We start from the raw sequence: 26,034 nt of genomic DNA on the forward strand, positions 1-26,034 counted from the left end.
ACATGAATACAGTTGTATGAATATTAAAACTGGTTTTGAGGTCTTCGAAACCATGTTTTTTCAGAAGAGGTTTAAACCTATACAGTAGAAAGAATTTTATTCCAATAATATCTTCCAAAGAAGGAAATCAAAAAAGAACCAATATCTTCCAAATAAGGAAACCAAAGTTAACAGAAGATATAACAAGTCAATGCTGGAATCTCACAGAATCACTGAATGTTCGGAGCTGGAAGGGCACCATCAGAATCATCAAGTCTAGCTCCTGGCCCTGTACAGGATATCCCAAGAATCAAACCATTTGCCTTAGAGTGCTGTCCAAACTTCTCAAATTCTGCCAGACTTGGTGCTGTGACCATTTCTCTGGGGATCCTGTTCCAGCACCTTTTTCTCATGTCCAACTTAAACCTGCCCTGGCACAGCTTCAGGCCATTCCCTCAGGTCCTGTCACTGTCACCAGGGAGCAGAGATCAGTGCCTGCCCCTCCTCTCCCCCTCCCATGGAAGCTGTAACTGCAGTGAGCTCTGCCCTCAGCCTCCTCCAGGCTGAACAGACCCAGTGACCTCAGCCACTCCTCACAGGCTTCCCCTCAGGGCCCTTCACCATCTTTGTTGCCCTTCTTTGGACACTGCAATAGTTTAATGTCATTTTTACCTTGTGGCACCCAGAGCTGCCCCAGCACAGGAGGTGAGGCTGCCCCAGGGCAGAGCAGAGCAGGACAATCCCCTCCCTTGCTCAGGTGGCCATGCTGGCCCTGATGCCCCCAGGACAGGGATGGCCCTCCTGGCTGCCAGGGCACTTCTGGCTCGTGTTCCACTTTGCATCAACCAGGATCCCCAGGTCCCTTTCCATGGCACTGCTCTCCGGGCTCTCATTGCCCACTGTGTGCACACAGCCAGGGTTACCCCGTGCCAGGTGCAGAATCCAGCACCTCCCCTTGTGAAACTCCATGGGATTGGTGATTGCTCATCTTTCTGATTTGTCCAGGTCTCTCTGAAAGGCCTTTCTGCCTCCTCTATTTCTCTCTAAAATTAATTAATTCAAAAATACTTTTGAAAAGGTTTGTCAATTTTTAGTTTTCATATTTCAGCTTTAAAACTGAAACAGAAATAATAAATCTTTGGTTTGTGGTTTGGGTGAATCTGTCCTTGATCCCTCTTTTCCCTACCATTTTCATTTCTTCTTTCTGTACCTGTGTTTTCTCCTAAAGAAAGGACAAAAATGAAACAAAGAAAAGGAAATTCATAGCAAACTTTCAAGTAATTTTAATACTTTTCAAACTGACAAAAATATGAAAATTGTTGAAGTAGAATATCCAATTTATAAAATTATTTCTTCAATAAATATAAAGGGTTTAGGCTTTTTCTTTTTTTTTTTCCTACAATCATTTTCCTCTCTTGAAATACCTGAGAGCTTACTATTATTTAAATACTCTTAACACAAAATCTGACACAGACACAGAATGAGAAATCATTATTCACTACAAATTTTTATACTGCTTTCAAAATAAAGCTTTAAAAGTCTTCTGTCAAAATGTCTATAAACCTCAGACAGACAGATATTCATGGAATATTGCTAATATCTCTGAAACCATGAGTTTCACTCAAGGTGTAAAGCGAGATATCAAAAAGATTTTATGCTAAAGTATAAAATAGAAAAAACCACTGTGAACCCTCAGATGCAGAGGATATTGCTAACCTGAAGGAACTGAAAGGCTGGAAAAGCATCAACACTTCTCCTTTGTCTTCCAAGAGTTATTAAAGAGCTGTAGCAAAAGACATGATTAAATAAATCCAGTGAACACCAGAAGAAAGACCTCTAAAACTCAGGATATGATTATGTTTTGTCTTGGATGACTTTGCTCAGTCAATAACGTTAAAGCTTTTAGGGATGAAGTGTGGCATCAGCTAATCAAAATATTGGCAAGCTCTCAGACTGAAGTATCAACTTGATATGGAAATTGTAGAAAAGTATAATTATTAAAAGACATTTTTGAAGATAGTCATGACAATAATATTCTTACATGTCTGTTCTTTTTAATGAACATGGCATACATTTATTTAACTGTCTTCACAGTTTAGTTGGGATTGTGTGGTAGCACCTGCAGGTTGGAATTCTTATACTTTCATCTCCCTGTATTTTCATACCCAGGTACTTGATTTTAACATTTAACTACACTGTTTTTATTGTAAGTAATTATTAGTAACAATTATCCAAAATTAAGAAAATATTTTATAACCATTTAAGACAGCATCAACAAACCATACTCAAGTGAAATTCTAAATTCCTTCCCATGCTTCTCTTCATACCATATTCCTGTTAAAAAAGAATGCAACTTGACAGTTTTGACACAACATGTGTGAAGTCAGTTTATGCATTACAGCATATAAAAGAAATAATATTTTAAGAAAGATAAAACAAAGCTGGATTCAGATTTCTTGCTATAAAATACACATCTTTGAGATTTCCAAGTGCTTGTGAAGGCTTCTCCCACCTGAAAGGTCTAAGAATTCTTTTTCTAGGATGGCAAAGCCTTTCATTGGAACATGGGAAAACAGATGTAGCCTTGGAACAAGATTCATGACATTTGTTTTAGCTACCTTCTTAATCTTTTAGAAGTTCTCCTCCTTCTATAGAAAGGTCCAAAATGTTGTGCCTTAGACTTGGTTAGGTGAAATTACTTTATTTAGTTCTTTTCATTTTTATGGTGTTTTGCTGAATTTTTAAAGCAAAGCCAAGTAAATATGGCCTTGAGATATGAAGGTGACAGTGTTATTTCCTTTGCAAAATAAATAAGCAGCATTACTAAGGTTTGACCCATATTAGAAACTAAATGGTTGTAATGACTGGCAGTTTATGAAATTGAAAGGGAATTCTAAGCATCACTTATAGGTATATTTTTTGGTGGATGCCTTGTCTAATTCCAAATGTGCATGTAAGCACATTTTAAATTCATGTTTCAGTGATGATAAAAATCATGTTGTGATATTTATAGGAGAGGGTTTATAAAACATGAAAAGCTTTATTAATATTTCCTTGGTCAAGAAGAGTTAAAAAAAAATCTTATATTCTGTCATAAATACAAGACACTTGACACTTGAAAGTTGATACTTGGAAAGGAAAATAAAAGTTGTTTGTGGAGCCAGACCAGATAACAGGAAAACATAAATGGAGACAGGCTTTGGAGATGTCTTTGAAGTCTCATAATGATAAAATTTCCTCATTAGCCTAGAAAGCTCAACTTGAGCAAGTAAACAAAAGCTGTCAATGATGACCATATCTCTCACCAACAGTAAAAAGGCTTTGAACAGTTCTCTCAGGAGGACTCTTTGACCAGGCACCAAAAGTTAACATAAATATTAGAGAACTGTGGAAGATGGCAGGGAGGTCACACCCATAACTTTCTGTAAACTCACAAGTGTTCCAAACTATCCAGAAACCACAGCTCAAAAGCAGAATAAGTACTAGGTCTGTTTGCTCTCCAAATGAGAGACACATATCACATAAGGCCTGGCACTAAACCTTTCAGAGTGAGTAAATCATTTCTGCTCCCCCAAGCAGATTATGTGCCTGTGGAATAATAAAAGCAGCTGCAGTTTCTCTCTTCTTGTTTCTAGTTCTTGTTTATTAACAAAACATGAGAAAGAATCAAATATTAGATTGGCAAAACTGAGTTTCTAATTGCCTTGAGAGTTTGCACATCAATATTTTCCCAAGAGAATTATAATCTCTGTCGATTCTCTCAGATTGTTTAGACATGACAGTCAAGACCTTAAGATAAGTCACTCTGGCAAACCTTGCAAAATTAAACATGACCAAAAAATGAGAAATGCTGCTGAGGGGGAAAATATAATTTCATAATTTCATAATTTCAAATTTAAATGTCCATTCCATTCCCTTGAACAAAGACAGGTCTGTGGGTCCTCATGAGTGAAACAAATGACAAGGAAAAATTCTGACATTGCAAATACTTTGGAAGGCTGAAGAACAATTTAGATTAACCTCAAAAGCTTTATTGTTTCAGTAAGGTTCCAAGAAAATATGATCCATGCAAGTCTCATTTTAAAAACACATTCCTTGTCATATTTTCTCTCCTAGAAGAAACAATTATATTTACCCTTAACCTAACTACTGGGAGCCCACCCACTGAAAATATTCAAGCAAATCTGACAGAAGACATAAGAAAGTTTGTTTACTTGTGGGTTATATTGACTTATTGCTCCCTCTGCATATTGAAAGGAGTGTTTGGAGATTTCTGCCTTGCAAGATCAGAAAGCTGACAGAGAAGGGTAGGCAGTGCATTCATTATCATATTTTGTGAGGTTGTTTGCTCTTGTATTCTTCCTGCAGTTCTGGAAGTGCACAGATGAAGCACTGATATGATTCTCTGCTCATCCACATCTTTTTGCAGTGTCAGCCCTACAGGAATATGAAAACAAAATGAAACCTCCCCCCAAAAAATCAAACCTGATAATGTTTCACAGCCCTTAGTGTACATATCAGGTTGCAATAGCTCTTTTTTTCTGAAATCCTATTTTATACCACTGGCATAAGCTGTGAGAAAGGAAAAGGTGTATTTCCTCTAATACACACTGTGAACCTGCATAAAACTAGGGGAAAATTAGGTCTAAGAATATTAATTCTTCTTTCTCTTAGGAGAAAAAATCCAGCATCTGGGCTGTGAAAGGATTAGCTGCAACTTCCATACATTTAATCTGATAATCATTAAATTTGTAGCTCACTTTCCCAGGTCACTAAATCTACATTCCAAAAACTAATTTTGGGAATAGCCACCTGGGGTATCTGACAATCTTTCAGTGCAGGACAGCAGTCCTGCTCATTCAGAGCCTGGACTTCCCTGGCAGCAAAGGGAGATGGCAGCCAAAGGGTAAAACTCAAAAATACCAATTGGTGATTGTTCAAAGAATATAAGGATCTCTAAACAGAATTCTTAACTACAAAAGTGACTTCCCCCTCCTCCTGCCCACCTGATATGTCCCCTAGAAATGCCTTATACTGTCACAATATATTTATGTTGAAAATTTCTACATAAAAAGACAGTAAATTATTCAAAAGATAAATTTCCTGGTTTTTTTCTTTTCAAATTCCCTTTAAGTTTTAGACAACTATTCTGTAACTGTGTTACAGAACTGTGCAGGTATTCTCCAAATACTTGAATACCTGCACTTAGAGCAGGACTTGCATGGTAGTAGTTGAATGAAAAAAAAAAATCAATCATCCATGGCTATGCTGGTTCCAATACAGCAGAATTCACATCTTCCACCAACAAAAACTACTATAACTTCCAAACACATGAATTGAGATAAATTTCTCTCTACGTTCTCCATTACAGCCACAAAACTTCCCAAACTTAGTATAACTCATAAACAGCTCACTTTTAATTACAAAGGGTTACTTTAAATGTCTTTTACTTGCTGTAGAATTTTTCCGATGATAACTTGCATGTCAGTGTGAGAAAACAATCGATCAAAAATTAATCCCTACCAGCAACAGATTAGTGGAAATAAATTAAATGAAAACAAGTTGCCTTCTGAGTGAAGAAAACTACTAAAAATGTAGCTTTTCAGGCAGAACAGGAAACACTAGTATTAGGCAAGCAGTATTATCATTTGAAGATTATGTATTTTGCAAAATGTTTAAGACTAGCAATTATTTTTTCTGTATTAACAAAGCAACATATGTTAGAGGAGGTAATGCAAGGGTAATGCCTAGGTAATCCATAATCACTATTAGAATTTGGCATGAATGTAAATGCTAGAGCATTGACTCCTTTGCAGTTATTACTATGAAAAAGTTTCAATATAAAATTCTACATTTAATTGGAAAAGTATGTACTAATTCTACCTCCTAGATGTAATTCTTTTCAAGGATTTTTATCTTTTGTGAACACCTTGCAAGACAGTCATTCGTTTCCTGATGAGGCATAGAGTTCAACATTAAAGACAAATGTTCATGCTTTTAGATTTAGTTTATAAGTACCTTCTTAGAACCAGTGGACAAATAAATGCCTTCTAAATTAGTAATTCATGCTAAAAAACTGTAGCACACATCTGCATGGTGAATAAAAAGGGGAAGCCGAGTCTTTTTTTTTTTTCTTTAACTTCCCTGCTGCCCCTTGTGGTTGATCTAGATTATGTGGTAAATCTAAGGTAGACTTTCAAGCTTCCTGAGGCATTTTGTAGGGTCTTTTCTACCTCAGTCTTTAATAATACTGATAAACTTGGGCTGCTCAGTCCTCCAAGGACCACAACTACAGGAACAGTGATTTTTCATTCGTGGATGCTGAAATTGTAAGGGAACAGCTGCATCAGTTCAGGGCCTGATGGAATTCACCCCAGAGTACTGAAGCAGTGAACAGAGGTTACTGCACAACCTCTCTCAATCATCTGCCCAGGGCCTTGGGTGTCTGGGGAGGTCTGCAACTGCATTCTGAGGTGCATCAAACACAGCATAAGCAGCCAGTAAAAAAAAAAAAAGAGGTGATTTTTCACCTACATTCAGTATTTGTGTGACCTTTTCTTGAATACTCTGTGCAGTTCTGGCCCTCATAACTTAGGTAAAACATGAAAGTCCTTGAGCATCACCAGAGGAGGGCAACAAAGCTGAGGAGGGGCTGGAAGGAATGTCCTGTGAGGAGCAGCTGAGGGCTCTGGGCTTGTCCAGTCTGGAGAAAAGGAAACCAAAGGGCAGCCTCATTGTGTGCAGCTTCCTTCCAGGTCTGTGCAGCTCCTTGGGAAGGGGAGATGGACAGGGCAGTGCTAAGCTCTTGTCACTAGTTCCCAGTGACAGGATGAGTGGGAATGGCTCAGTACTGCACCAGGGTAGGCTTAGATTAAATTCTTCCTAATGAAGAAACACTTCTTTCCTAAGAGGGGGTGCAAACACTGGAACAGCCTTCCTAGAAAGATCATCAGAGCTCCAGACCTGTCAGTGTTTAAGTCCTTAAGGACATGCTTTAACTTTTGGTCAGCCTTGGAGAGGTCCTAATTGGACTGGATGATTGCTGTAGGCCATGTACAAAATAGTCTAGACTTATCTATTCTGCTCTACTCTGTTCACTCACATTTGTCAATTGGTGTTTGACAGGAACAAGATGATGGCAAAAGTTCTTTATTTGGAACATGGGCACTTCTAATTATACACTATTGCCAGAAAAGGAGGATCTTCTTCCATGTTTGGGAGAATTATCGCCCTGCAGTTCTGATACATGCTGAATTACAAGTAATTTTAGGAAAATATCAAGTTTGCTTGTCTCTTCTCATAAAATATCATCACAGAAAATTTATTTTATCAATATATACAAAACATTAAGGTAGTAAAAATTATCTCACTCTTATAATGTCATAATTATAAAGCTGAATATGAAGCCAGGTAAATATCAACAGTCTCCCTTTATTTTGCCTCATGCTCTGAAAAGAATGCAGAACATCTTATATCAGATCTTGATTCTCTACAGAATATCTAGATCCAGCCAAAAAAGCCTCCATATCTGCCATAAGGCAGAGCTTGAAGAGTTCCTTTAGAATTGATGGCAAAATACTCTGTTGATAGTGTATGTCCATATATATAAGGTGCATATATTTTGTTTACTTTTTAAGTCAACAATGCCAATTCATAGTTCTTTGGGAAGAAAAGCAGCCTTAAGTTAATTATTCATGCATGATAATAAGTTTAAAAATTGATAGAAAACAGTATTTCCTTGATGCAGTGCTGGAAAATAATTTTTTCCAGAAATGTTTTACCTGTAGAAACTCCAAGACCCAAGGAGCAGAACTTCAAACATAATTAGGTACTTAATCAACCAGTCAGCTGCCTAGGAGAGGCAGAAACTCCTATGGTCTTTCTCTCACTGAAAGATAAGTGACTAAATGTTAGCATCCTGTTAAAGCGAGGCATGATAGATCTTTCCCTTGCCAGTGAAGGTAATGAGGCTCTGCTGGAGGGCTGTTCATCTTGTGGGACAGACGTTTCTCAGGATGGGAGGAATCTTCTTGTGCAGTATTTTATTTATTTTTTCCCTTCATTGACTCAAAAGGAAACATTTTAGCAGGTTGACTAATCGACTCAAGCCTTGAACTAGCATAATTAATGCCAAATCTCACCAAATTCAATGCTTTATCCAATTCTTAGAGGCCTTGGAGGAAAAAAAAAGGTAAGCATCTTTACTTTCCTGTTGATATGCAAGCAGTGTGTGGAAACTATTACCCACAACAGACAAGTTTCCTCAGGGGGGCAGATAGGCGTTCCCAACACAAACTTGGAATTAAATGGAGTGCAAAATGATACAACTTTGGCAAATATGCAGTTGGGTCTGAAATATTGCTCTTTCTTTTGACCTCCATCCACAATGTTTTGCTTTTTCTCACTGGCCCAGTGACTGCAAGGTTTGTTCAATGCTCTGCTCTAAATGAGGAACAACAGAGCCATAATCACAACTCTGTCCAGACAGCTGTAAAGAGTATGTCCAGTTCTGGCAAGACCTATGCACAGCTAGAAGATCCATAGTTTCAAATTTTCACAGGTAATTGATTCATTATCTTGTTTTTCACCACTTTTTTTCTAAAAATAAACAGATATTTCTTATTTTCTTGGTTTTCTGCATATGATCTCAGATTTTATTAAGCGGAACCAATTTAATCAAACACCTATTTTTCAAAGCACTAGATAAGAAAAACCAAATAGGAAGTATGCCAAATACATTCAAGATATAAGAATCTCACTGAAACTATTTTTTTCTTGAACAGCAAGAGATTTTTCAAGAAAACATAATTTTCACATATATAGATATAAAACATAAATTAATTGTTCTGCATTGCATTCAGAAAATATGCAAAAACATCTTACTGCATCTTTAATAAGATTTCTGTTAGCTTTCAGAGTGTTGCTATTGCAAACATCACAGACATACAGTTCATCTTACTCAACATTCTTGAAAGATCAGTATGAGATTGAATAAATGAATAAGAGTATTATAGAGAGATCTGACCTCCAGTTAGTGAAAATTAATATAATGTCTGCAGATATTTGGAACCATGTGTTTTTCCAAGTGATTGGTATAGTTAGTGATCTTTTTATTGATAGTACTGATGGTTTGAGATTATATTTATTTCTGTGTGACAATTATAAATATTTGTTAGGGTTAACCCTGGTGATCAGCTGAGCTGCTTGATCACTTCCTCCCTCTTCAGCCCCATTGGAACAGGGGAAGAGAAAAGAAAGAGCAAAAGAAAGAAATGTTGGAAGGTTAAGAAGGAAAAGACTAAAATAAAAATTGTTTAATGTAAGTGGAATTAGAGAGAAAAAAAGGAGAAGGCAGTCACCTTTCAGTAAAGATTTTTTTATTTTGAAAATGTGTAGTGTTTCAACATTTGTATTAAAATCAAAGAGGTGACTGTGACTAAATAAATTGAATAGTTAATTTGACATAAATATAATAACCCTCTTGTGGTTGTTATCAGGTTGGGAAGAGTACAATTTATAATCTCAGAAAAGATACCAACACACAGAAGGTCTAGCATTCATTTTCAATAAAAAGATGGCAGAAACAACAGGGGCTATGATCAATGTCCTAAAATAAGAATTACTTTGTTATGTTTAAGCCAACTCAAATGATCATATTATTTTATTTTACACAGCTATAACTGATCAGGCAAGTCATAGGATTGGAAGTGCAATTTCAGATCTGGCAGTAAAAGGACTGACAAGAATGTAGGATATCGACGATGAATAACTGCAAAATGCATATTATGAAGATAGAATCAGAAAGAAAAGGATTACATAAACAGTTTACATTTTTACTTACTTCTCTGATCAGAGAGTGAACAATTTGTCATGGAAGTTTCAGGCTTTCAGAGCTGAGTGTGAGATATAAGATGCCTTTATTTAAACAGGTACAACAGCTGCAACAGACAAAATCCACGTGTTACTTTTTAATTGTTGCCTCACTTAACGCAGCCTGGCAAAGTGGATGTTCTACTTTGTGTATTCATTTATTCAAACTTACCTATTCTAGATACATTTTACTAGTTAGAGTATTGAATACTTGAATCCTGTACTGGGCAGTTGGGCTAGACTGTTTCTAGAGGCCTCTTCCCACCTGATTCATTCTGTGATTCCATTTATTTATTTACTTACTGCTTCTTAACACTGTGTTAGAGGTGCAACACAACCTTGCAAGTGACCACAACTAAAACCATTTCTAGAAAAAGACCCAAACTTTCTAAATCACTCACTCTTTCTGCTTTAACCAGCTAAATTTTCTTCTAACAAGAATATGACTTCCAACATCTACATGCACATACATTCATCTACTTGTTTAAAAAAAGAACTTTTCCTCCTTGTAGAAAACTGAAGTGTCAAAAGCATCAACAATAGCAGTTACATTCTAGGGCATCTTTGCATGTTTTGCCAAAGATAATTCAATTGTCCTGGTTCAGCCTGTGCTTCCTAGTGACAATGTTCCACTTGATTTTCCACAGAAAGATGTGTCTGACAAGAGGCTTGGAGGAGGGAGCATTCCCTTAGGTGTAACACTTGTCTCTGTCCCCATATACCTAGAGGAAAAACAGCAGAAACCATGAGGAGCCTGGAGATGCATCTGGATATTTGTTTTACAGATTACATATGCTGATGGCCAAAAAAATTCAAGTGACTGCATACATTTTTAGTTAAAAAAAAACTAAACCAGAAATCCTTCAGGTTTGCCCTTGCCCTTGAGCAGGGAGGCAGAAATATCTAAATTAAGTTCCTATTTTCTCATAAAGAACTCTGTTCTTTATTACCATTTATATCAAAATCAAGAGGATCATTTGATCTCCTATTTTAGGCAATACCTTCTGATGCTGACATGTTGATATTCATGTGCTATCATCAGAAAAAATCAATTTACTGAATATGAAAAACTACAAAATTTAAAAAAAAACCTATGAAAGAAAGGGCAAATGAAGGTCTCATCTTGAAATTTTAATCCTGGAAGACTAACTTTTCTTATCTTTATAATCCTTTTAAGATGTAGATATAGTTTTCTAAGGCTTTAAATCTGATAAACAATATTCACAGTCTGCTGATGAAATGAAACTGCTGACAGTCATTAAATGAAAGAGAGGCAAAGATTTTTGATTCAGTTAGATTGTTTTGCACATCCAAATTTGAATACAGGGTGCACACTGATTTGTAATACTTACACTTTAATTAAGATAAAAATGAGCACCTAAACTTTTAATATATTTCTGTATAAACACATGAAATTATTTTTATATACATAGGTAAAGACTATAAATATATATATAAACTATTAATTACACAATTCTAACTAGAATAAGAGGCTGTTATATAATACTGGCCCTTCTGACAGCTAATTGAATGATCCAATAATTAAATTAACTGCTTGAATGCACTGGGTATCACAGATATTTTTATTAGCCACATGGCTGATGGATATTCAATAAAAACTGAAAATGTATTGATCAAATAATTTGACATACACCCAGGGGTTTTGCTTAGCCCCTTTTTATCTTCCTTTGACTCTGACTGCTGTGAGTGTGAGCAGTGTTGGGGTTTCTCCACTGTTTCCTATTCCTTGGATGGATGCTGCCATTTCCACTGAGACAGTGGCAATTACCAGTGTTAAGTGAAATGTGCTTTCATCCCAGAAGCTGCAGCTACTGCAGCAGAAGGACAGCAAATACTTTGGAAGACCTCCACAATTCAGATCTTGGCTACTTTAAGCCCATGTCCCATGACATTTTCCAAAGCACAGAGAGGCCTTAGCTTGATTGCCCAGCTGAACTGTAAACATGAAATGAGATTTGGCCTCATTTAAACTCCTCTGTAGCTACAGTCTACCATGTACAATATTAGGTTTGTCTGCAATGAATAAAAATAACAAAAATGTTCTGCTTTAAATCTGGTCCTTTGCAGAAAAATTCAGGATATGTAAGCTGGGGTTTTTTTTGGAAGGGAATCAATGACTATATTTAAGGTATTGTCAATACTCCCTGTTAATTCTACAGCAAGTGTGTAGTTTATTATATTCAACATATTTCATTCAACATATTTCCCCTTTTAGGAAAATACTTACACATGTGGCCAGGTACAACCCACTTAAGCATAGCTGAAGGCATCTAAGCACTGTTCAGAGATAATACTTGCATTGAAGATGCAAACAGAAAAATGATAGGGGAAAAAACATATTGCGGTACATTTTTGCATCCAAAGTCAGTGCAAAAAATACATATTGCTCTGAATTCAAACTAAACAAAATCTCTGGGAAAACATGCATGTATTATAAAATATTTGAAGGAGGCAGACTACAAAGCAAGAAGGAATTAACACTTGATTTTAATTACAGCTATTTGAGTTTTACTTTGAACGCTTCACCTTTTGCTCTCCCAGGCTATATAAAAAGAGTGTTTGAATTTTTCTCCCCATTGACTTTATTTTTGAAATGAATGTGATTACCCTGGAGCTTTTTTGACTAGTGTATAACAAAACAGGAATTTAGCACTCATGTTTGTAAAAGGCAGAGTGCTAGATGAGCCCAAAACAAATTTACATTTATCAATGGTTCTAAATATAGTTTATTGGCAATATGTTCTCTGCATGATCCTCCAGCACCAGAGGCCAACAAAAGCTGTTGCTGGTAAAGCTGAGATATATTTATGCAGAGCAAGGTCAGATGTTGCTGACAGGATATTTCTCCTCAGGTAATGTTGCCAGAATGCTAGAAAAGATTGGGAGCCACTGACTGAAATAGAAAATTTTTTCTTTTTTTAGTGTAAGATCTGCTTCTGTACCTATCTCAGCATCCCTTCCAGCTAATGGGCAATAAAAACAAAGAAAGTCAAAGTTTAAAGTCTCAAACCCTAGCTACAAGTCCTCTGCTGACTAAATAGGATCCGGTTTTTCACCATAGCCTAGACCAAAATTTTCTATCTGATAGTTCAAAAGCACAACCAGAACACTTCAGAATTAATGACCAAAGGATGGTTGGTGAAATTCAAGATAATGGTACACAGCTGGTGCTTGGCAGAGACAGCTGTTTTGTTCTGGCTGATCATGTATAATTAAACACATTGTATGTGAAGGAAAAAATTTCCAAACTTTTAAGCCATTATACTGATATTTGGTATACAGGGAATTAGCATTTGTGCTTGCTATATAATTTCTTGCAAAACTAAAATGCACTTTACATTTTCTCCTTCACACCATAACCATCTATTTGCCCCTTGACATGCAAATTAAGAAAAATATGCTTTAGCAAAGATAAGTAAACCTTTGGGCTGTCTCAGAAGAAAAGGAAAGGGAAACTTGACTGATGTGATCACAACAGACAAACAACAGGTGTGCATCTGGTCTAATGCCATAGTCCCTGTAAACATTAAATTCCATAGCATTTAGATACCTGTGCTGCTGTAGAGTACTACATTAAAGCCTTTTCACTACTGCTGACTGTATTCAGCAAATTTTCAAGTGTCCATAGATCTCTCATTAAAATGCAGACAAGGGCTACAGACCTTTGCAAGATGGATTAACAGAAGCCATAGGTTTTTTAAAAAAATAGTTTTGGATGACATGGATAACACAAGTTTTATAATAGCAACTGAAGAGAATAAGAACTTGTTTGAAATAAAAACATGGTACTGTTTTCAGTATTGTGAAGGACTATACAAAACAGCAGAATTATGGGGTTTTTCCTTTTATTTTTCCTAATATCCTGGAACACAGATCTCTTTTTTCCCTCCCATTCTAATAAAGAATATTAACTACACAGACACATCTACAGATGGATTTAAGTACAGCTTTTGGATGTGTGCACATATACCTAATCCATGCTAAGATTTTACAAGGGATGCACAACTGTACGTATAAAAATTAAGGCAATCTAAGCCCTCATTAAGATATCATTAGCACATTAATGAAATAGTTGTCTGTTTAGCTTCCTGCTCTGTTTGCCATTTGTCTGCAATGTTGTAGAGACCTCTCCATCCTGTTCTTTTGCTCCATACAAGACTGCTCTGAGCCACTGCATAAACCCCTGTGCAAAGTGTGCTTTGCTTGTTGCTTTATTCTCACAGGGCAACTCAGATGAAGGGGAGAGAGAAAGCTCTTATTCTTCTACATAGGAGGCCAAATGAAGAAATATTAAGTAGCTAGTATGAAGTTTCACAAGAAAACTTTGTCTGACAGAATCACAAAACCTTAATATTCTGTCTCCCTCACAGGACTGCTGTCTCCACTGGTGCCCATAAGTTCTAAGGTGCTTTGATGTTCTGTTCTTGCTATGGGAAATAACAAAACCACATTAAAATACATTTAAAAAATGTATTCCAGATTCAGTATGGTTCAGGCATGAAACCTACTTCCACAGGAGTTTAGAACTGGATCCAATAAAGCTTTTATTCAATGCTATACGGATGAACAAGGAAAAAAAAAATCCTTTTGATACTAGAATAACTGGCCTGTTCAAATCTGGGGATTTTTTTCCCTATTTGCGTGGCTTTCCAGAAGTGGTATAATAAATTCTCTGATCAAAGTAATTAAGGACTCTAATTAATAGGAAAAAATCCCATTTGCATATGGTATCACTCCAAATTTCAATTAATTACTCTAGACAAGAATTTACTTCAAATTCTCTTCCTGAAAAGCTGCAAAAGTCATTACTAATTAGTCAATTTTTTTCAAACATGATATACTGATAAAAAAGTAGAACTGTCAGTACTATAACCCCAAATAGCAATAACTTTTTAAATTAAATTATGTGCATATGACAAACCTTTCATACCTAGGAGTGAGTTTAGTTATCAGTAATGGTTCTGTCATTTTCTCAGATAACTCTTGAATGGAGAATCTGGATCCACTACTGGAAATCACAATGCTGTTCCTTGAGAGTTGAAACCAATAATGAATTATTTCTATTTATACAATTTCTTCCATCATCACATTTATTTCCTTGCCATGGGGCCCCTAGAAACATTCTAAACCTGTTTCCCAGCAAAACAGGATCAGTTCTCTGCACCTGTGGACAAATGGCCTTTACAGGAAGTTGTTTGTAAATATGACCTTTTAAGATATTCAGGGATCATCCTTTCTGCTTAATAAAATGAGCATGTGACATATGAAGATGAATTTGTTATTGGTTTTGTTTGGGCTTTTTATCAAGAAAACTGAAATGAATCCCCTGTCAGTTTTAATCCCCCCTACATTTCCAGACAATCCTTATTCATTCATGGAATTTGAGGCAGACCAACACAAATAACATTTTCTATCACTGCTTATACAACAGACTCATTCACATAACTTATTTTCTGTGCCTGCAATTAATCAAATTTGATTGAAGTAACATCATTTTCTAGCTGTGTAGTTTCTGAATGAAACACTGATTAATTGTGATCCATGATATGTTTTTACTTCTGATTCAGGCTCAGTCCAAGATATAATTCTCTAGAAGCTGTTCCTAAGCAATGATTATAGGGGACTGGGTAGATGTAAGGGATCTGTCTGTTCTTAAGCTCTCACAAATCATCAATCACATCTCTGACACCTTAATATTCTGTGACAATCTGCCCCCAAGCATGTGACTTTTCCCTGATTAACAGACCACAACCAGTTTTCTGATCTCAGATAATCACTCTAAATCACCCTAAATTGCACCACAGTCAGTGGTGAGAACAGGATAACCTAAAATGAGATTTTTCTACCACTGTCCCTTTTAGGTTAAGGGAGATTCTTGTGATTGGTTTAGGCTTTGGTCTTGAAATTACATAAAATAATTTATTTGAGATTACATCTGTTCCACTGCAGTACCCATAGAGTAAAGAGTGCCCACCATCTGGACTGTTTAATTATTACAACAATCCCTGTCACATCATTGTCTGTGGGCAAATCACAGCATCCCAAATGGTTTCTGAGAAGATTAGGGGCTAAGATTGGCAAGGAACCATTCTTAATAGAAATCCCGCATTCAGCATATCTTTTTCAGGAAGTTAAAAGAATTTAGTGACATGGCTGTGGCCTGGCTGTGCCAGCTGGCCTAGGGAATGGGTCCCAGCTCTTCTCAGCTCACTAGGATAGATGTAGCCTCAGCCTGCAGGCCATTTCTAAAGAGGGACTTAAACACCACCCCTGGCTGAGTGCCACAGCTGTAACCTCTCTTGAGTTGCTCATGATAATCTTCCTCAGGCAGCTGAAGCTGCTGTTGACCACCTTTGCCATGAGGTCACACTGCTGGCCCTTGGTCACCATTTTGACTATCACAATCCTCCTTTTCTGACAATCTTCTCCCACAGGTTGGCCTCTAGCTTGCCCTAGTGCCTGGGGTTATTTCTTTTTATTATTTCATGAGATTCCTATTCATCAAATCCTCCAGCTTGGCAAGGTCCCTCTCAAGGGCAGCAAAACCCTCCTGTGTGTTATTTACATTCTCAGAGTTTTGTATCACTTGCAAAACTGCTGAGGTTCGTAATCAAGTTATTAAAGAAGGTCTTAAATAGTACTGGCTCCACTGTTGACCCCTCAGGTGCACCTCTAGTGCCCAGATTCCAGCTGAATTTGATGCTGTTGATCACAACCCTTCAAGTTCAACAGCTGAGTCCACCTCACTGCTCACTTCCTTCACCTGCATTTGAACAGATTCTCTGCATGATGTTGTGGGAAACTGTCAAAAAGCCTTAATCCAGTGGAGACCAATCAACCTAAACATCAACTTAGGTAGCTATCAGTTTGGTTAAGCATTATTTCACTTTTGTATATCCATGCTGACTACTACAAATCACCTCTGCCAGTTTCTTTGCTTAAAGAATTGCTAATGAGGTTGGCAGAATCTGACCCATCAGTAAGGATCTTGTGATTCCAAAGCAGCTGTGGTATATGCCTAATAACATCAGGCAGCAAACCAAAGAAGGTAAGCAGCATATAAGGAGGAGACAAGTAAATTATTAGCAAAAATTATAGGAAGGATTTTGTTATTAGAATTACAGCATTAGGAATACAGAGTACACAGGGGACATCTCCTGTGCATGTACAGGCTGTCAGGCACCACTAGCTCTGCTTCTCATAGAAGAAATTGTTCTGGTAAAAGTGGATGACACTGAAGTTCCTGTGCTGCAGTGAATGCTAGTACTTACTCAATACAGAGTCTTCAGAAGGCAAAGATGTCACACTGCTTAATTTCTCAGTCTCTGTTTGCTGCCCTGCTACAGAGTGAGGTGACTTTGAGTGCAGCTAGATGTAAAACTACAGATGAAAAGTGGCCTTTCAACATACTCAGCGAGGTACTTTGAGAGTTCACATACATTCAAGTTTAGGAATTCACATTACAAAAATTTTATGGAATACAGACTTGGGTACAGAAATATAACATTCACATAAATTTTATTGCATAGACCTATTTTTTTATCTTCTCTCTATTTTTTTTTATTCTCGCCTCAATGCCTTTATTCACATTACATGTCTGTAGTCATATCTCATTCACATTTGATATTTTGACTGAAAGTGTCCATTAAGTAGATTTCGAAGTGGACTTCCTAAACCTCATGAACCTTCCTAAACAGTCCTCTAATTTAAAGGGATGCCAGAGCTGCAAAATGCCACACCACAAACCACGTGAGGGCCACATGGTCAGGTGGTTCAAGGGACTCTGTTGTATCTTCATATCTTCTCCTCTATTAAGTATCTACTTTCTCCCCAGCTTGTACAGCTCCATTTCTGTACTGGAAATTTTCAACATGTGAAGTTGCTGCTGCAATACAAGTTCTGCTTCAGACCCTGCACACAAGAATAATACCACAACATGTGTCATACAGAACAGTGCGTGGGCATATCACACTAAAAGTGATGAAGACCATATTTAAAACTGACTCAAAAACAAGGATTAAAGTTCAGTTTTGATAGTGACCAACTTCTTGGCATGCAGTTTGGAACTGTCAAACTCCCATATAACAAATAATTTTAAAATTCTGGGACTTACTTTTTCTGATGTCCAGAATTTTCAGGAAAAAAAAAAGGAAGAAGGAAAAAAAAAAACTTTTCGGCAATTTTCTGTGTCGTTCAGTTCTCTGTTTTATTTAATACATTTTTTCTGGCCTTTTAGACCTGATTTACTGCACTTGACAATGTTACAATGTTCCTCAGAATAACGCTGTCAGGAAGATGCTGTCAGCTAGGGAAAAAAAAAAAAGGCTAGAAGGTGAATGATGCAAACAAATCATATTTGATTGCATGGCTTGCAAAATGTGAATGATCTTCTCCTTGTCTTAATTGTATGGCTTGGAAAACAAAAGCAAAGATATGTGGGGCAATAGGAAGGAGAAAAATATTTTAAGTACAGGTGTAATTCAATAAAGAGCCTGTGTGTTGGTGACACCAGCTCGTAATAAGTGCAGAAATATTGTTTAGAGGTTCTGAAATAATGATGCAGGTTAGCGCAACTTAGTTCTTAGCAGACGTAGAACATTTGTGATGCAGAACAAAATTTCATACTTAACCAATGGTGCAACAACTAACAGATGTCAGGAGACAGCTACCCCTAGAGAGGGTATGAAAATATCTCTATATTTGGATGCAGTTTTGAGACCAGAGGCAAATAACAACCTGTTGTCAGAGGACACAGAACAGTTTATCTTAAACCTCAGAATTTTTTAATCAATTATAATAGAACATCTGTCCTAGGATTTATTCCCAGGCTGGGGATGTGTTTTGTCCAGCAGCAGGAAGCATCATCTCTTACATTTGTTTTACAATGTTTAACTAAAGTAATTGGAAAATATTATCCACCATATGCTACTTCATGTCAGGGAATTATAAAACGTACAGAAGCACAGGCATAGAAATTATTAATAGATAGCCCTGTTTCAATGAATACAGATTCTGGCATAGTAAAATAGAATGATATCAATACTGCCTGGCTAGGATCCCTTGCAGCATTAGTTAGTACCAGTGGAGCAGTAGGATGTTATTAACATTGCAGAGGAGGAGCCAGATTTCTCTTTTGGTAGTAGATGCAATCCTTAAATAACATCTCCTTATTTACCAGCATATGTAAAACTAGCTCTTTATCTTGTGCTATTCCCTTGGTCTTTGTTTCACACTGTTCAATTATTGACTACCAAGCCCTTTGCACTGCAGTTTTGTAACCTGCTCCTTAATCTCAACACTATTCTTCTGAGGCATTTGACTTCAACTGGCCTCCAACTGATAAAATCTGCCTTCATGTCTGTGGGTCCTCACATCATAACTCAGTGTCTCAACAGTCCTGTCTTTGTTAGGCATTGTCCTACATTCTCTTTCGACTTATTTGTCAAAAGAGGATTTGGGCAGCAACTAATTCCTGTACTGTCTTAGGGCAGCACATAATGTAGATGAAGAGGGTTTCATTCTCATTATATTTTGAGCTCTGCTAATTATCCTGTAATTTTTCAGTTTAAGATTTATATATCTACTTGCTTAACCTAATTAGAATGTTGTGGGAGTGTCAAGCAGAAAGGCAGGCCTGTCTAACAATCTCCACTCTAAATCCCATGTACTCTGTGGGCACATTGTTACTGTGAGACTTGCTTAGTTAGTGAAGTCAACAAAAATACTTATTTAGGAAGGATATGAATCAGCACTTAGATATAAACATAATTGGAAAGTATTGATTAAAATAAATAAAAAAATCTTTCTATCTGTAGAAAGATAATGGTAGTCTATCATTTGCCCAACCACAACTGGAAGCTGGAGCATCTGGCACCTCTTTGTAATGTGATATAAATTAAATTAGATTCTAAATTGGAAGAGAAGGAATCCAGTGTAATGCAATTTTATTATCAAATATCTATTTTGGCATTGCATATAAATAACTGTATGTATTTTTATATGTATCAATATTACATATAATTTTAAAAACCTGCATTATGTCCTTTTCAGAAATACTGGTTTATATTGTCTGTAGAAACACATAACTGCTTCATCATTATTTTTGACAACACCTTTATTTTTCCTCCACAAGTTCATGAGAAGAAAAGAACAAAACAGCTCTTTTTGTTGCTCTACTTCTGCTATCCATTTCAAGCCAGATACATTATTTACCCTTTACCTAAGAAGCTTTTACAACCTTATCTCCCTTAATAAAGTGAAACAAAAGACATTACCAGGGCTAACTGCAAAGACTGAGCGGTGGGGATGACATCTGGTCACTGTCTAAATTTCATGCAGCTGTACCAGCAATTTCTTCTGTTGAAGCTGATGTTCTTTGGGTCAACTTGCAGTGAAAAGCTAGCAGAAGAAAGGTGGGAGGCAAAAGGTGAGAAATAGCCAGACACAGATAGAGGAAAAACAGCTCCATTCTTCAGGATCCAAACAAGTAAAATGCTTTTATGTAGATTTAAACACATACACAAAAATGAAACTTCAGGAACCTTGCTTATTCCTCCTTTGTAAAACTAAAAATCAATATGCTCTTTGTAATTGCCTTAAAAATATTCTGTGTCATTTTGTTCGTTTGAGAGAATAAATTGCCTCAGAGCTCTCTGCCCTCTTACTTTTGTAGTTTGTTCTTTTATTTTTTCACCTATGACTGCAAACTTCAATTGATGTCAAATATGTGACTCTGAAAGTGACAGAGGATTAATTTCTTTAGTCATTGGCCTAAAGAGAAAAAGAACCAGGAGCACTGAGAGTCAAAGCTAGCTCCCTGTCTCAGGGGACTGCTTTTCCCTGTAGTACAAGAAGTATTTCTTTGAGCTTTATTTCTTTCCCAAGAAAGAAGCTTTATTTCTTTCCCAAGGGAGCACAAAGAGGTCAGCAGAAATCAGTAGCTAATATTAAATTGCATTTCAAAATCTTAAGCTTCCTGTGCTAAAGATTCATCATTTCTATGGAAAATTTGGTTCCTTCTGGCAGCATTATGCATCACTCTGAACACTGCTGCAGCAAACTGCCAAAGGTACAGAACAAATGAAGCATTAAGGGCACTGTATAGTCACATCCTTGGCTATGGGGAAAATTAATGCTAACAATTCTTCTTTCAGAAGCCAGAAATTCCTCTGAAAATTCCTTCCCTGCAGGTCTCCTAAGACCATGCAATTGCCTATATCTTTGATAGATTTGGGAGTGATGCCTGCTTGTGCTAGGGGGGATGAGAGGAAGCAATGCTGTATTTTTTAGGCTAAGTGCTAGCAGTGGGTTCATTGCTTCTGACGATTCCAGGAGAGAGAAGAGCTGACCTGTGCTACTGTTTAGCAACAAACAAAAAAACTATGACTATGCATTGTTGGAACAGTAAAGGCTTTGGCTCTCCCCACACAGGACCCCTCTCACCTCCCCTCACACTGCCACATTGCATCTCAGGGATAAAGAGATGGTTAGGATGAGAACAGGAGGTAGGAGCTGATCCTGATGGGCTTGGATGATTATATGTTTCGGCTGATCATCAGCTCTTTTGTGATTTCTAAGTAACATTTATCTTTGTATCCCTTTGGCAATCACAGAATGGGTAAATCCTTTCTACCCAGTGTGATTTTATGTGGGTTTGCACGAGCATATGGTCTTCTATACTGGATCTTTGATGATTAATGCCCTCATTTACATTTTATTCGTATTAGGGTGATGTGTGAATTTCTACTCTGTCCAAATATGATTATGAAATTGTGCAGGACCAGAGAGACCGTGTAGTTATGTTAATGACATTAGTGTGCTGGGAGTGGGGACAGTATTATTTGTCCCTGTGGAAAAGAAATAATAATTGTGAAGACTCTTTTTGATCTCTGGTTCTTGTTTTCTCTTCCTGTCTCCCTTTGTGAGACTAGAGGTGCCAAAATCAAAAACGCAAAACATTTATTACTCTCTTGAAATTTCTGGTGGAAACTGGCAAATTTACAAGTGACGAATCAACTCATTTTGGTATTCCACTGGAGACTACACTACTCAGCAGGCTTTTTACAGTGCTGAGAGAATTTCTGGCCATTCTGAATGAGAAAATCTGGGAGGAAACAATTCAGGAAATAAATGCATATTATATAGAGCATGTTTTTTTTATATATCTTGAGAAAAACATAAAAAAATCTTGAGTTGTTTCTCAGATCCTGGCCTTTCTGTTTTAGTTGGTTGGTCAGGGAAAAGTTAACAATACTGCATATTAAGACTATAGACTTTATTGGAAAACATCCTGTTTAAATTGATATTGCTGTTTTCCAAGAGTACAAGCATCTATTATTTCATGAATAAATGCTACTTCTCATGTCATTATCACCATCTCTTCTTAATTACTGAGACTTGGTTCAGTCATGCTCCTTGCCCATGTGTATGAGTTTCATAAAAGGTAAATTCGGTCTTGTCAAATGCCCTCAGGATTTTGCTAACTTTCTGTTCTGTTTGCATTCAGCCACACTCAGCTATAAAGGAGATGATGATCTAGAAGACACAAGTGTCTCCTCAGTGACATCTATTATTGAGCTACTGTGCTCTCTGGAGCTTCATTTTCTTTTTCCCTGACTGATAAGAAGAGCCTTGGTCTGCTCCAGCCTCTCTTGTTCATAAATATGAGAAGACATCATGGGCCTGTACCTTGTTATTAGAGCTAGACAGTACTGACACCTGTGAGAACACATATTCACCTAAGAATGCTGAACATGTGAAGAATTGCACAACAGATATAAGGAATAATCTGAAGAAGTTTCCAGTAACTATTATAGCTGTCTTATTTTTTTTCTCCTCTACTCTTCATCTTGTAGCATAAATTTAACCATATTCCAGGCAAATAACCAACATTGTGAAATAATTCAATGGGAAGAGACCACTTTTAACTTTTTTGGGTTTGGAAGTTGGGGTGGGTTTTTTTGGTGTTGTTTTGTTTTGTTTTGTTTTTTCTCCTTTCTCAATTTTTTTTTTGTTTTGTTGGTTGGGGTTTTTTTGTACTTTTATGGGTTTGTTTGTTTGTTTGTTTTGGGTTTGGTTTGGTTTTGTTGTCTGATTTTTTGCAAATTAAAAGATGCTACTAAGCCTCTTTTGCCTGACAGTCACTTGCAATGTTGCTATGTGTGCATATTATTTACAGCACATTTTTTTTCAAGAAAATTTTCTACTGCTCCACAAGTATACCCTAAGACACTGAGTGCTATTTGTCACAGATATGTGCTGTCAAGGAGGTCATCCCAGCACAAGGCAACAGGAGCAGTTGAGCTAAATCTCTTGTGGTACATGTACATCCTGTCATTTTTTGTGGAAAAATGATAAAGGCACAACTGTGCAGCAGTGGGAGACAGTGATGGACTGTCAGTGAATGAATGAATGAAGGAGCTGCTGTTTTGTGGAGTTACTCCTGTGTGTGCTGTCAGAGCAGCTCAGCTGAGCAAGGCTGACAGTAAGACTGATGTAACTTCACGGCTGTGGAGCTTCCCTGAGAGTTGTTCCCAGCCTCTATCAAGGGAAGGTTGTTCCATGTATTTGGTGAGGTGTGACACAGGCTTTAATGGGGTCTGATGGGCATCTGCACATTTCATCCTATCAATGCCCTATTTCAGAATGCCATCATTTTACTTGCTCCTCAAAGTTCTAGAGAAGATTAAAGCAGTAAAAGGCTGGTTCTTCCTGCACATACTTGTTTCAAAAATAAGAACAATTTCCTCTGCCTTCAATGTTGCTATTCATGTATCTCACATTAATTGCACACTTGCTCACGTCGGCATTTTTGTGAACATTCCTCAATTTTTACTGAAGCTAGTATGAACTTTTACATTACATTTGATAATGCTTTGGATAAAGCCTTTCATATACAAGCATAGGAAATTAATGTCTACAATTGCAGGGCTTTCAAAGTACTGTAAAGGCTCACAGAGCTCGTACAGCTGAGCTACTTTGAGTTAATTATTTGTGCTAAAAGTTTGGCACAAGAAAGATGTCAAACAATAAAACTTTTAAATGAGCCTATGGAATTAAGTCCAGATTTAGATTCCCTGTCTCAGGAAGAAAGATAAACCTATGTCTCAAACTGCCTTGAAAGCTGGTGAAATTTAAACTGGGTCCCATTTCTCAAATCTGAAAAGAGATGAAATCTTATTAAGTTTTGATTTATATTACACTCTTCAGTTCATCTTAGATTAGTTTGTCTGCAATAGAAAACTCACACTTTGTAACCTGATCTTGTTATCAGTACAAGACCACAGGGCAGTCATTTTTTATACTGATATTATTTTTTAAAAATTTTTAATGAAATATTTACAGAAAATTATGACTAGTAACTTAAAAAATTTGTTTCATTAAATAAATCATCCATGCAATAAAAATATTTTATCAGATATCTGCATGTAAAAAAAATTTTTTAATTGAGACAGATAATTATTCTAATTAACTCAGTGTTAGAGATTTTTAGACCAAATTTTGGTTAAAGATTAATTGGAAAGCACTAATTTTAGATTGTAGCATGTATTTTTCAGCCTAAATACAACTTCTGTTGCAAATAAAAATAAAATTTCTGTTACTTAATTTGTTGAGCATTTCTTTTACTTATAAAGGGTTTCAGATGAGGACTTTTCTGTATATCTCCTGGGAAAACAAATGTTCTCTTTTATGTAAAATCAATCTTCATTTCAAGTTTCAGGATAGTAAAAACCATACTTTTCTCATAAAAGAAGATTTGATAAATAACACAGACCAAGTAATAGAATTATTTTTCTTTGTAATCATATATAGTAACATTTTTGTCCAGTTTGACTTCTTAGTTTACAGCATCTTGGAAAAATCTGATTTGTTTAAGCTGTACAACACTCTTGAAATCTCTTAAAATGTCAGCTTGTAGTATTATGTTTCTGCATTCAGTCTGAGCACCATGTGAGGAAGATGAAACTAAGTGTAAAATAAGGCTGCAACAAATTTATTACAATTCTTTTATCAAAAAAAGTATCAGTATATTTTTCCTTATCTTTACAATTACAACATCATTATTATTACTCCTTGACTTTTCAAATATTTTTAATCAAGATAAGAGGTTTTTTTAATGTCACACTTGTGAAACTGCAATGTTTACAGATATTATTAGCACATTTCTGCTTGATTTGAAGAATTGTGAAGTGATGAAAATTTGTCATTACTTTGATTTATTTGAATCAATGTATCTAAACCTACCTAGCTACTTGGGGAATTCTATATCAGTCAGGTATATAAACACAGAAATACACTTCCAATATTGAGATAAACAACTGATAAAATGATAAACAAAAATAAATCCAAAAAGGAGACTTGACAAAGATATGTATTGCAACAGTTTAGAGTTCCTCTTACCTTAAAAAATGCCATGTATAATGGAGAAAATTTCTATTTGCTTGAAGAGATATAAGATAAACACGATACTTTATGAAAACATGCTACAAGCACGATTATTTCTTAATATAATATTAAATAAATTACAAGGAGAAAATTAACTGATTGAAATAAGCAAGTCAGCCCTATTTAAGGGAAGCCAGCAGAGGACTCCTTAGAAAAAGACAAATAAAGTCAGACATTCCATAGTAGGAAAATTCTGCAGAGGGATCCATGCTTACCAAGTAAGACCCAGTTATTCTGGCTTCACAGCATGCTTGGAGACAGAGCTACTACAAGCCAACAGCTTTTTAAATAATATTAACCTGTTTTAGCAACAGATTTTGCTTGCTGAATCTACAAATGTCTTCAATCATGAAGGAACCATTTTATGAATATTGCTGTTGTGAAATTTTAGTGTTTATGCAGTAATGCTGAAATGCAGGCTTTTGCTATTACAGCCACTTAAGGTTTTGTCTCAAAGATTTTAGATATATGCATGCTGTGAACAATGAAAAAGAACATTTAATGTAGATAGGAAATCTGACAGATTTTTATAAGTTCTCATACAGTTTTTTTCACACAATCAAAAACGTAGGTTTTTAGCAAGATTTCTCCATTGCTCTATGCAACAAAAAGGAGACAAATAATGACAAGCACCAGGCACCCCAGTATGAAACTGACTGTGTGTAAATTATTTCCCATCAAATGCTGCATCACCTGATCAATATTTTTGTATTTTTTTCC

The 26,034-nt window shown here is 36.4% G+C and overlaps 1 long non-coding RNA gene across 4 annotated transcripts; it reads right to left on the reverse strand.

The window, feature by feature from the left end:
- Window positions 1-1,497: 1,497 nt before the first annotated feature.
- LOC113459619 (uncharacterized) lies at window positions 1,498-25,673 on the reverse strand. 4 transcript variants are annotated; one of them, XR_012579692.1, is made up of 6 exons: window positions 25,270-25,520; window positions 20,145-20,268; window positions 17,984-18,175; window positions 17,142-17,781; window positions 9,821-10,571; window positions 1,498-4,416 (listed from the first exon to the last, which is right to left on the reverse strand). It is a non-coding gene; the product is annotated as an uncharacterized LOC113459619 (long non-coding RNA). The 4 variants fall into 4 exon arrangements; XR_012579693.1 differs by lacking the exons at window positions 1,498-4,416; window positions 25,270-25,520 and adding an exon at window positions 25,530-25,673 and having other exon boundaries at window positions 7,391-10,571; XR_012579691.1 differs by lacking the exon at window positions 1,498-4,416 and having other exon boundaries at window positions 7,391-10,571.
- Window positions 25,674-26,034: the final 361 nt, after the last annotated feature.

Source organism: Zonotrichia albicollis, chromosome 3, assembly GCF_047830755.1.
Source record: "Zonotrichia albicollis isolate bZonAlb1 chromosome 3, bZonAlb1.hap1, whole genome shotgun sequence".
In the NCBI taxonomy this organism is placed as follows: Eukaryota; Metazoa; Chordata; class Aves; order Passeriformes; family Passerellidae; genus Zonotrichia; species Zonotrichia albicollis.